We start from the raw sequence: 12,489 nt of genomic DNA, 5'->3' as shown, positions 1-12,489 counted from the left end.
AGACTTTGAATAAAGCAGATGATCCAGCATAAAGTGGGTGAGCCTCATCCAAACAGTTGAAGGCCTTAACCAAGGTCCTCTTAAAAGGAAAGAATTCTGTCTCCAGATGGTCTTTGGACTCGAGCTGCAACATCAGCTCTTCCTGGGTCTCAGCCTGCCTACTCTGAATTCAGAATCACCAGCCTCCACAATCACATGAGCCAATTCCTTAAAATAAATCTCTGCTTATACATGTATCCTATTAGGTCTGTTTCTCTGGAGAATCCTGACTGATACACACATTCCCCACCCCAGTAAAAGCAAAGGACAAAACACAATGTGTGTACAAAACCCTTATCCACGTGGTCTCCAGGGCAGGAGCAAAGCTGACTCTCCAGAGTCTGTGAGATTATCACACACATGCACACATTTGCTTGATTTAACACACTCAGTTATTCTAGCACCCCTGGGGACAGGCAACCCCAACAAGTCAAGAATCCAGGTGACTTTAAACTCATTGGCTGGAGTTCCCATCCTGGTTAAGTAGTAATGAGCTGACTAGTATCCATGAGGACTTGAGTTAAGGATCCGGCGCTGCTGTGAGCTGTGGTATAGGTCGCAGATGCAGCTCAGATCTGGCATTGCTGTGGTTGTGGTGTAGACAGCCAGCTGCAGCTCTAATTCGACCCCTAGCCTGGGAACTTTCGTATGCCGCGGGTGCAGCCCTAAAAAGCAAAGAGAGAGAGAGAGAAAGAAAGAAAGATCACTGGCTTTGTGGAGACTGGGCCTTTGAGGCAGGCTTTGCAGAAAAAGAAGAAACTGGAGTTCCCATCGTGGCTCAGTGGTTAACAAATCCGACTAGGAACCATGAGGTTGCGGGTTCGATTCCTGGCCTTGCTCAGTGGGCGTTGTCATGAGCTGTGGTATGGGTCACAGACACAGCTTGCATCTGGCATTGCTGTGGCTCTAATTAAACCCCTAGCCTGGGAACCTCCATATGCAGCAGATGCGGCCCTAGAAAAAGAGCAAAAAAAAAGGAAAAAAGAAAAAAGAAACTTCTTTAAAATGAAACTGCTTGAGTAAGTCAAGCTTTAGACAGGGATTTAAACATAATGCAAATCCTCATCACCACTTCTGTCTTGGCGCTATGTGGTTCTTCAGAGCAAAGTGTACCCTCTAATGTGAGGGTCTTCAAGGATGAATCATTGCCCAACCCCACTGTCCTGGCCAGAACAACACAGGCACAAGCTCTGTGCTAGCTCTAGTGTGAAATTCTTGCTATGAAAGCAGGTTCCAAGATGGAACTCATTGCCCTCTAAGCATTGGTTTTTCTCTCCTGAGGAGCAAAATTCCCCCCAAGGGAGAGTGAAGAACAGGGCCTGACAAGCTTGGCTAGTGGAGTATCTGAGATATAAATGCAAATCACAAATATGCTGGTTTCAAAGTCACAGTAGCTATTGCTATCCATTGGTTTTGTTCAATACTCAAAAAGTTCAAGGCCTGTGATTTCTGTCCCCAAAGCCTTGCATGGAGGTGAGGCCATCATGAAGAAGCTGGACTGGGTAAATGAATGCTTCACAAGCTTCTGCTGAACAGCACACGTGCACACCAGGCTCAACGCACAAAGGTAAAAAACACGTTCCTATGTTCTTGAGACCATGTTCTGAGATGTCTTTAGTACAAAAAATTCAGAGAAATGTAAACCTTATCCCTAGAGTGCTCTAAAAATCCTATCAAATAACCTGAAATCAGGCCAGAGCTGCCATGTTTAAGTTCCACTCATGGTGCTAGTTCTCCACTGGCTCCTAGAGAGCTGCTGTGCCTAAGCTCCCCACTTACAGCCAAAGGGTCTCCAGACAGAAGATATAAAAAGGACAAATGACGAAATGGCAAATGTAAATCCTACCATGTAAGTATCTGCATTAAGTGTAAAAGGCAGACACTGATAGAATGGGGTTTTTTTAATGAACCAATTATATGCTATTTATGAAAGACTTTTTTAAACAGTTTTTACAATACTGTATCAGTTTCTGGTGTATAGCACAGTAAATCAGTTATGACCTCTGCCTATCTATACATACATACATAGAATCTTTTTCAGATTCTTTTTTCCTTTTTTTTTTTTTTTACAGCTGCACCTGCAGCATATGGAAGTTCTCAGGCCAGGGGTCAAATCAGAGCTTCAGCTTCCAATCTGAGCCTCAGCCATAGCAATGTGGGATCCAAGCCGCATCTGTGACCTATGCCGCAGTTTGCAGCAATGCGAGATCCTTAACCCACTGAACAAGGCCAGGGATCGAACCTGCAACCTCACAGTTCCTAGTCGGATTCGTTTCCTATGGGAGACATTTTAAATTCAAAGATACAAATAGGGTGAAACTTGATGAAAAAAGATATGCCATGCAAAGAGAAACCCAAAAGTGGTCAAAAGTAGCTATACTAATATTAGACAAAATAGATTTGAAAACAAAAATTGTTACTAGAAATATTATGATGAAATGGTCACCTCATCAGCAAAATATAACAACTATAAATATATATTCATCTAACAACACAGCCTCATAATACATGCAACCACAGAGAACATGATCTTATACGTAGAAAGTCCTAAAGGTTTTCACCAAAAAACTGTTAGAGTTAATAAATCAATTCAGCAAAGCTACAGGATGCAAAAGCATCACATAAAAATCAGCTGCATTTCTATACATTACCAATGAACAGTCCAAAAAGAATATTAAGAAAACAATTCCATTTACTATGGCATCAAAAAAGAAAAAAAGGTTTAAAGAAATTTAGCCAAGGAGGTGAACGATCCATACACTAAAAAATTACAAAACACTGCTAAAAGAAATTAAAGACACAAATAAAGGGAAAGATATTTCATGTTCCTGAACTAGAAGACTTAATACTGTTAAGATGACAATATAACCCAAAGCCATCTACAGATTCAATGTAATCCCCTTAAAAATTCCAACAGCATTTTTACAAAAATAGAAAAACCTATCTTAAAATCGATATGGAAGCTCAAAAGACTCAAACTACCCAAAAACAATCTTGAAAAAGAACAACAAAGATGGAGGTCTCACACTTACTGATTTCAAAACTTACTATAAAGCTACAGTAATCAAAACAGTGTGGTTCTGGCATAAAGACTAACACACTGACCAATGAAACAGAATAAAGAACCAAGAAATAAACTCTTATGTATGTGGTCAAATGATTTTCAACAAAGGTGTCAAAACCATTCACTGAAGAAAGGACAGTCTTTTAAAGAAATGGTGCTGGGAAAACCAGATAATGCATGCAAAAGAATTAAATTGAACCATCACTTTATACTACGTATAAAAATTAACTCAAATGAATAAAAAACCTAAACAGGGGAGTTTCCTTCATGGCTCAGTGGTTAAAGAATCCGACTAGGATCCATGAGGTTGCAGGTTCGATCCCTGGCCTTATTCAGTGGGTTAAGGATCTGGCATTGCTGAGGGCTGTGGTGTAGGTTGCAGACAAGACTCTGATCCCAAGTTGCTATGGCTGTGTGCTGTAGCTCCACTTTGACCCCTAGTCTGGGGGCTTCCATACGCTGCAGGTGCAGCCCTGAAAAGCAAAAAAAAAAAAAAAAAAAAAAAAAAGCTAAACAGAAGAGCTAAAGTTATAAAAGTCTTAGAAGGAAACATGAGAAAAGCTCCACGACATTGGACTTGACAATGATTTCTTGGATATGACACCAAAGGCACTAACAACAAAAGAAAAAAATAGATAAACTAGGCATGAAAATTAAAAAATTTTATGCATCCAAGGACACTATCAAGAGAATGAAAAGACAACCCACAGAATGGGAGAAAATATTTGCAGATCATGTATCTGATAAGGGATTGGTATCCAAAACATATAAAGAATTCCTACAAATCAATACTGAAAAAATAAACAATATGATTTAAAAAATGGACAAAGGATTTGAATAGACATTTCTCTAAAGAAGATAAATGCAAATAAGTACATGAAGAGATGTTCGACACCACTAATCATTAGGGAAATGCAAATCAAAACCAGAATGAGATACTACTTCATACCCATTAGCATGGTTATTATTCAAAACACACACACACAACAACAACAACAGAAAATAGGTGCTGGTGAGGATGTAAAGAAATTAGCACCCTTGTGCATTGCTCGTATACAGGAAGGCTGGTGAAGCTGCTATGAAAAACAATTATGACAACTCCTCAAAGAAACTAAAAGCTGAATTACCACATGATCCAGCAATTCCTGTTATGGATATATACCCACGAGAATTGAAAACAGGATCTCAAAGAGATATCTGCACACCAGTGTTCACAGTAGCCTTATGCCACAGCAAAAGGTGGAAACAACCCAAATGCCCTTTAATTTGATAAATAAAATAATATTCCATACAGTGGAATATTATTCAACCTTAAAAAGGAATGAGGAGTTGCCATTGTGGCTCAGTGGAAACGAACCTGACCAGTATCCATGAGAACTCGGCTTCGATCCCTGGCCTTGTTCAGTGGGTTAAGGATCCGGTGTTGCTGTGAGCTGTGGTGTAGGCTGCAGACATGGCTTGGGTCCCACGATGCTGTGGCTCTGGTGTAGGCTGGCAGCTATAGCTCCAATTAGACCCCTAGCCTGGGAACTTCCACATGCCAAGAGTGAGGCCCTAAAAAGACCAAAAAAAAAAAAAGAATGAAATTCTGATACATGCTACAAAATAGATGACCTTGATGACACTATACTAAGTGAAATAAGTCAGACCCAAAAGGACAATATGATTCTACTTATATGAAGTATCTGGAAAGTCAATTCATAGACAGGAAATAGAATGGTTGCCACCAGGAAAAAAGGAATGGGGGCTTAGCGTTTAAATGGACACAGATACAGACACAGAAAACAAATTCATGGTTACCAAAAGGGAAAGCAAGGGAGGAAGAGGGATCAACTGGGAATTTGGGATTAACAGATACACACTACTACATATAAAACAGATAAACAAGGATGTACCGTAAAGCACAGGGAACTTATTCAATATCTGTATTAACTTATGATGGAAAACAATCTGAAAAAGAATAGGGGTGTGTGTGTGTATATGTGAATAACTGAATCACTTTGCTGTACACTTGAAACACTGTAAATCAGCTATACTTCAAGTAATAAGTAAACAAATTTTAAAAATAAATAAATAGGGGTTTCAGTTTGGGATAACAAAGGTCTGGGGATGGACTGTGGTTTACAGCGACACAATAATGTAAATGCTAATGCTACTAAACTGTACTCTTAAGATGATTAAAATGCCAGTTTTAGGTTATTTATAGTTTATTATAGTGAAAAAAAAGGTGATTTCCTCTATTTTTATTTTTAAACATTTTTTTTCAGTGATCCCAGCTCATTTTCCCCTTCATATAAATTTTAGAGCCAGTTTGTCTTTCACCTATAATGACATCCTGCTGAGATTTCTAAAAGTTAAACATCTTATCACCCATCAAGAACACGTCGAGATTTCGACTGAAGAGAAAGTATATAACGTATGCCCATATCAAGACCTGAACCTGAGTCTTCATAGAGCATTATTCATAACAGGCAAAAAATGGACCTAATCGATAGTTAAACAAAAGGTGATGTAGCCACACCATGGACTGCAATACAACAAAAAGGAATTAAATATTAGTACACACTACAATAGGAATAAACTCCAAAAACATTATGCTAAGTAAAAGAAGCCACATATAAGGACCACAAATTGCACATTTTCATTTATGTTAAAGGTCCAGAAATGACAGATCCATAAAAGAAAGTAAATCAGGAGTTCCCGTCGTGGCGCAGTGGTTAACGAATCCGATTAGGAACCATGAGGTTGCGGGTTCGGTCCCTGCCCTTGCTCAGTGGGTTAACGATCCAGCGTTGCCGTGAGCTGTGGTGTAGATCGCAGACGCGGCTCGGATCCCGCGTTGCTGTGGCCCTGGCGTAGGTTCCCTAGCCTGGGAACCTCCATATGCCGCAGGAGCGGCCCAAGAAATAGCAAAAAGACAAAAAAAAAAAAAAAAAGTAAATCAGTGATTAGTTGGAACAGGAGCTAGGAATGGGGACTAACTGTAAAAGGTCACGAGGGATCTTCCTGGAGTGATAAATATGGGTTATAGTGATGCTGCTCAACTCCAAAAATCTACTAAAAATCACTGCACACAAAGCAGGTAAATTTTATAGTAGGTACATTATAAATCAATAAGGTTAAAATATTTTTGGCACAATATTTATGTTAAATCTATGGATCAATTTGGAGAAAAATGACGATCTTTTTTTTCTTTTTTTTTTTTTTTTAGAGCCGCACCCATGGCATATGGAGGTTCCCAGGCTAGGAGTCGAATCGTCGAATCGGAACTGCAGCTGCTGGTCTACACCACAGCCACAGTCACAGCCATGCCAGATCCGAGCCATGTCTGTAGGCTACACCACAGCTCACAGCAACTCTGGATCCTTAACCCACTAAGCAAAGCCAGGAATTGAACCTGCATCCTCATGGATACTAGTCAGATTTGTTTAACTACTAGGCCACAATAGAAACTGTGAGAACTGACAATTTTTACTATGTTGAGTGTTGCAACCCATGACCATAACATGCCTCTCAATTCAAATGATCTTTGTTTTGTTTTGCTTTTGATTTTTTTTTTTTTGTCTTTTGTCTTTGTAGTTGTTGTTGTTGCTATTTCTTGGGCCACTCCCGCGGCATATGGAGGTTCCCAGGCCAGGGGTTGAATTGGAGCTGTAGCCACTGGCCTATGCCAGAGCCACAGCAACGCGGGATCCGAGCCGCGTCTGCAACCTACACCACAGCTCACGGCAACGCTGGATCGTTAACCCACTGAGCAAGGTCAGGGACCGAACCCACAACCTCATGGTTCCTAGTCGGATTCGTTAACCACTGCGCCACGACGGGAACTCCTGTTTTGCTTTTGATTTTTAGGACTAGGGGTCTAATCTGAGCTACAGCTGCCAGCCTACACCACAGCCACAGCAACACCAGATCCAATCTGAGACTGCAACCTACACCACAGCTCATGGCAATGCCAGATCCTTAACCAACTGAGCAAGGCCTGGGATTGAACCCACAATCTCATGGTTCCTAGTCAGATCCGTTTCCGCTGTGCCACGACAGGAACTCTGGTTTACATGACCTTTGATTCATTCATCAGCATTTCGTAGTTTTTAGCATACAGATCCTGTGTGCATTTTATTAAATTTATATCTAAATATTTGATTTTTTTTTGGCCATGCCCACAGCATAGAAGTTCCTGGGCTGGGGAATGAACTTGCACCACAGCAGTGACCTGAGCCACAGCAATGACAACACCAAGGAAACTTTAACCTGCTGCAACACCAAGGTACCCCATAGGTTTTGATTTTTTGAAGCTACTAAAAATGGTATATTTTAAAATTCAACTTTTGCTAGTGTATAGAAATAAGATTGACTTACATGTGTTGATTGTATTTTGTGACCTTGTTAACCTCGTTTACTAGTTCTAATGGCTTTTTCATAGATTCCTTAGATTTTCTTCTTTTTTTTGTCTTTTCTAGGGCCACACCTGCAGCACATGGAGGTTCCCAGGCTAGGGGTCCAAGCTGATCTGTAGCCACCGGCCTATGCCAGAGCCACAGCAACAGAAGATCCAAGCCACATCTGCAACCTACACCACAGCTCACGGCAACACCGGATCCTTAACCCACTGAGCAAGGCCAGGGATCAAACCGGCAACCTCATGGTTCCTAGTCAGATTCATTAACCACCGAGCTACAATGAGAACTCCAGATTCCTTAGATTTTTCTATGTAGATAATATCATATCATCTGCAAAAAGGAACAATTTTGTTTTCTCTTTCTAATCTGCCTTTTATTTTTCCGAATGTATTGCCTTGACTAAAATAGCATTTTTATTTTATTTTTTCCCTTTTTAGGGCCACACCTGTAGCATATGGAAGTTCCTGGGCCAGGGGTCAAATCAGAGCTACAGCTGCCCACTCACGCCACAGCCACAGCAATGCAGGATTCAAGCGGCACCTGCAACCTATGCCTGAAGCTTGCAGCAACACCCAATCCAGGGATCAAACCCGCATCCTCACAGTCTATGTCAGGTTCTTAACCTCCTGAGCCATAATGGGAACTCCTAAAGTTTTTAAATTACAACGATGTCATTAATCCACACTATACTTGCTTTGGTTGCAAAAAACAATAAGAGTAGCTAGAACTGGTTAGTTATATAAAAGCTTTAAAACTATAGCATGAATAGTAACAGTCCCTTTACAGTACATTTCATATATATATATATATATATATATAATCTCATTTGATCTTCCTAACAATCTAATAGGTGCTTTTTCCACATTACCAAAGAAGAAAAATGGGCCAAGGCAGGCCAAGCAGGGCACTGAGGCTCAGGTGATCATATTACAGCAGATATCGACAGCAATTAAAGCAGTAGACTTTCCAGGATCCAACTTGATCTCGCCTACAGAAGTCTGGCTTTCTTCCCACTGGCTAACAGGCAGCCCCAGGCACTGACTGAGTTGCCTCCTCTATAAACTAGTGCTAGTGAAATACAGAACAAAAGCCAGGACAGAGTCACACAGTGAGAGAGGCTGAGGGAATGAACCCTGGCCCACCTGGCACAAGGAGGCAGGTGCTCCTGGAGTAGTACCTGAGCAAGCACAGTGCCTTCAAAGAATCACAGGTAAGGGAGCTCCCGTCGTGGCTCAGTGGTTAACGAATCCAACTAGGAACCATGAGGTTTCGGGTTCGAGCCCTGGCCTTGCTCAGTGGGTTAAGGATCCGGCGTTGCCATGAGCTGTGGTGTAGGTTGCTGTGGCTCTGGGGTAGGCCAGCGGCTAGAGCTCCGATTCGACCCCTAGCCTGGGAATCTCCATATGCCGAAGGAGTGGCCCAAGAAATGACAAAAAAAAAAAAAAAGAATCACAGGTGAGTGATTCAGTAGGTATGTGAGGGTCAGGTCCCAGGGTCTCACATTTTGGAGAAGACATTTTTGGTAGCTTCTAATTTTTAACATATGAGTGTGCGGTCAGGTGGCTAGATTCAAAGTCTGGCTCTGTCACTCACCAGGCATGTAGTTTTGGACACATAACTTCATCTCTTTGTTGGTGAAATGGGACTAATAACTGCACCTACCTTTGAGGGTTGTGAGAATAATCAGTATGTAAAGTACTCAGGAATTAGCAAACGACAGCCCATTATTTCTATAAGTAAAATTTTACTGGCACGCAGCCACACTCATTCATTATAAATTGTCTACGCTGACTCGGTGCTACAACAGAGTTATTGGGGAGGATGTGACAGAAACCATACAGCCTGCAAAGCCACAAATAGTCACTATCAGGACCCATACAGGAAAAGTAACCCTGGCTTGAAACAACACTGGAGCAAAACAAGTACTCAAGAAATGTTAGCTATTATTTAAACCCAAACTCACCTCCAGAATAAGCTTGAGTATATACATGAAGATACACACACAAGCATTGACAATGGGAGTGACCAATGCAAAACAACATCCATTAACTGGTGGCTGATTAAATAAATTATCAGAGCATTATACAGCCATTAAAAGGAAATGAGGGTGGGAGTTCCCATTGTGGTGCAAGGGAAAGGAGTCTCACTAGTATCCATGAGGATGCAGGTTCGATCCTTGGCCTCATTCAGTGGGTGGGGGACCCTGCATTGCCGTGAGCTATGGTGTAGGCCGACAGCTGTACCTCCCATTCGACCCCTAGCCTGGGAACCCCTATATGCAGCCCTAAATAAATAAGTAAATAAACGAATAAAAGGAATGAGGGATATCCATGTGTACATATAATGTATATGCCAACATGTTAAGATTTCCAAGGAATTCCCATCATGGCTCGGTGATTAACAAACCTGAGTACTATCCACGAGGATGAGGGTTTGATCCCTGCCTCTCTCAGTGGGTTAAGGATCTGGCCTTGCCATGAGCTGTGGTGTAGGTTACAGACACGGCTCAGATCTGGTGTTGCTGTGGCTATGACACAGGCCGGCAGCTACAGCTCCGATTAGACCCCTAGCCTGGGAACCTCCATATGCCAAAAAAAAAAAAAAGATTTCCAAGATCTTTAAATAATTGAAGATCATTATGTGAAAAGGTATAATGATACATGCAATATAATCCCATTATGTGACAAAAGAACATACGCAAAAACAAAACCAATGTGTATACACAGAAAAGGCTAACTACCAAGAGAGAAGTACTGAGGAAATTTCACCCTTAGTAAATGTAGTTCAGTACTGTTTGACTTTTTTTTTTTCCAGAGTTGCACCCACGGCATATGGAGGTTCCTAGGCTAGGGGTCCAATCTAAGCTGCAGCTGCCTGCCTACACCACAGTGACACCAGAGCCACATCTGCAGCCTACACCACAGCCCACCAGCAACGCTGGATAACTAACTCACTGACCAAGGCCAGTGATAAAACCCGAATCCAGATGGATTCTTTTCAGCTGCACCACAACGGGAACTCCCCATTTGATTTTTTTAATGAGCTGAAGTTCTGCAATTTATCTCATGACTTACAAGTGTTATTTGAATGGCTCAGGTTGTATCCCAAAGGCACATGCTTCAAACTGCAAGGTCTTCTCCCCTCAGGGACAAACTAGAGTATGGATGAATCTCAAATGCCAAGCGAAGTAGCCAGAGTCAAAAACCACACACCACATTCTGGAAAAAGCAAAACTGTAGTAGAAGTGGAGAACAGATCAGAGGTCAGGAGTTGAGAATGGGCTTGTCTCTGAAGGAGTTTAGGGGGTGATACCCTTCTGTACCTTGATTGCGGTGGTCCTCACAACACTGCTTTTGCTCACTGAACTGTACACCACAAAGTGACTATTACTATATGTAAACTTATCAATAAGTTTAAATAAACACGTCCAACACACTTGAGGGGTACCTTTTCTTTGAGCGACCTCTGAGCACACAAACATATGGGCTGATGCAGGAAATGTTTTCGACCACATTTCCCTGTTCTCCTCTGGCACAGATGATGCCGCTAGGCGAGAGGGGCAGCCCTGGCACCATCTGCCAGCTGAATTCCCACGAACACACACCTGCCGTGGCCCACGTTCATTTAAAACGGGATTATTTTCTTCTGGCTCGGTGCCTGTCGGTCTGCGCCCCACCCGGAAAACCACGAAAGGCCTTCGGAGAGAAGGGACGGCGGGCGAACGACCCGGACAGGCTTTTCTGCCCCGAACTGGAAGCTGGAGCTGCTGAGGAGCTGTCAAGCACAGCAACCGGAGCTACAGCACGGGAATCACTGCTACTTCAATCACGGACCACTGACGGAATCACGTTGACAACGGCCAAAAAATAGCACCGGGCTCACCAAGCCTCAGCAGAACACTGCGGGGCACGGCGCACGGAACCATACACCCTTGGAAAAGAAAACTCCCAGATCTCAAGCGCCCGCAGAAGCGCAGACCGTCCAACAGCCGGCTTCATAAGCAATCGCTATCCTGCCATTCAGACCTAGCACGAGAGTGGACGTGTTCTGGACTCCTTTCTCGGCTTAGAAAACGCCCCCTAAGCCCCATTTCCAAATTACTCTTCCACCCTTTTCCCCCGCCCACCAAGCGCGGGGAATTAGGTGCACGCATTTCAGGCTTAAAATACAGTTTGGCCGTGCGGAATCGCGCCGCCCACGTAACAATCCCGGCTCCTTAACAAAGCCCCAAACTCCTCTCTCCGAGAATCTGCAAAATGGTCTCACTCGGCCAGAGTCTCCCTCCTTCCTCAGAGAGGGGCACAAAGCACGACCTCGGTGCAAGCCGCCTGCTCCTTACTTTCCAACAATAACTGCAAAACCCCAATGTACCCCCTCCCCACAGGAGCTCCGCCACGTGCCGGGGGCGCGGGGACCGGGGCGATCCCGGGAGGCCGCACAGCCTGGGAGGCCGCGCCGCCGTGGACCAAGTCCCGGCTGCCTGCGGAACCTCGGCCCCCACCGCCGTCTCCCTCCTCCCGCACGGTTCCGAGGGCCGCAGCGAGCCCACTGGGGCCGCGGGGCGGGGGCGGCTGCGTTGCTCACCTGGGTCCACCGCGGCGGCTCGGGGGTCCCGGGCGGGCCCTGGGAGTTTCCTGGCCGAGTGAGTCACTCGGGCGGGCCGGGAATGCGCCAGGAAACACCCGGCCTCCTCCCCTTCCTCCCGGGGCGGGGGCTCTCCCGGCTCGGCCCCTTCCTCCTGGCGCTCCTCCCTCCGCGCTCCGGCCTCAGCCCAGTCCGCTCGCTCCTCTCCGCTGTGCGCCTTCCACCGTCCCTGCCGCTCCGCACTGAGCGGGGCCGCGCTACCCTCCCGTGGCCGAAATGCTCCCCAGGGAGAAGAGCCCCGAAGGCCACCTGCTGGCTTAGGCCTGGGACCACCGGGGTTGAGGGGGGATGGGAGGCGGATGAGGGGCTTCTGCGAGGGAGCTGCACCGCTTGGGCGGT

General features: G+C 44.2%; 1 protein-coding gene across 1 annotated transcript in view; it reads right to left on the bottom strand.

Annotated features, from left to right (window-relative positions):
- Window positions 1-12,223, bottom strand: part of CYFIP1 (cytoplasmic FMR1 interacting protein 1) — a 110,547-nt gene extending 98,324 nt beyond the window's left edge. Inside the window, exon 1 of the mRNA XM_047772202.1 lies at window positions 12,091-12,223. The gene's annotated coding sequence lies outside the window, so the exon portion shown is untranslated. The remainder of the gene's footprint in view (window positions 1-12,090) is intronic.
- Window positions 12,224-12,489: the final 266 nt, after the last annotated feature.

Source organism: Phacochoerus africanus, chromosome 3 (assembly GCF_016906955.1).
Source record: "Phacochoerus africanus isolate WHEZ1 chromosome 3, ROS_Pafr_v1, whole genome shotgun sequence".
Lineage (NCBI taxonomy): Eukaryota > Metazoa > Chordata > Mammalia > Artiodactyla > Suidae > Phacochoerus > Phacochoerus africanus.
The sequence above is the reverse complement of the archived record's forward strand: the minus strand, read 5'-3'. Positions and strand labels throughout refer to the sequence as shown.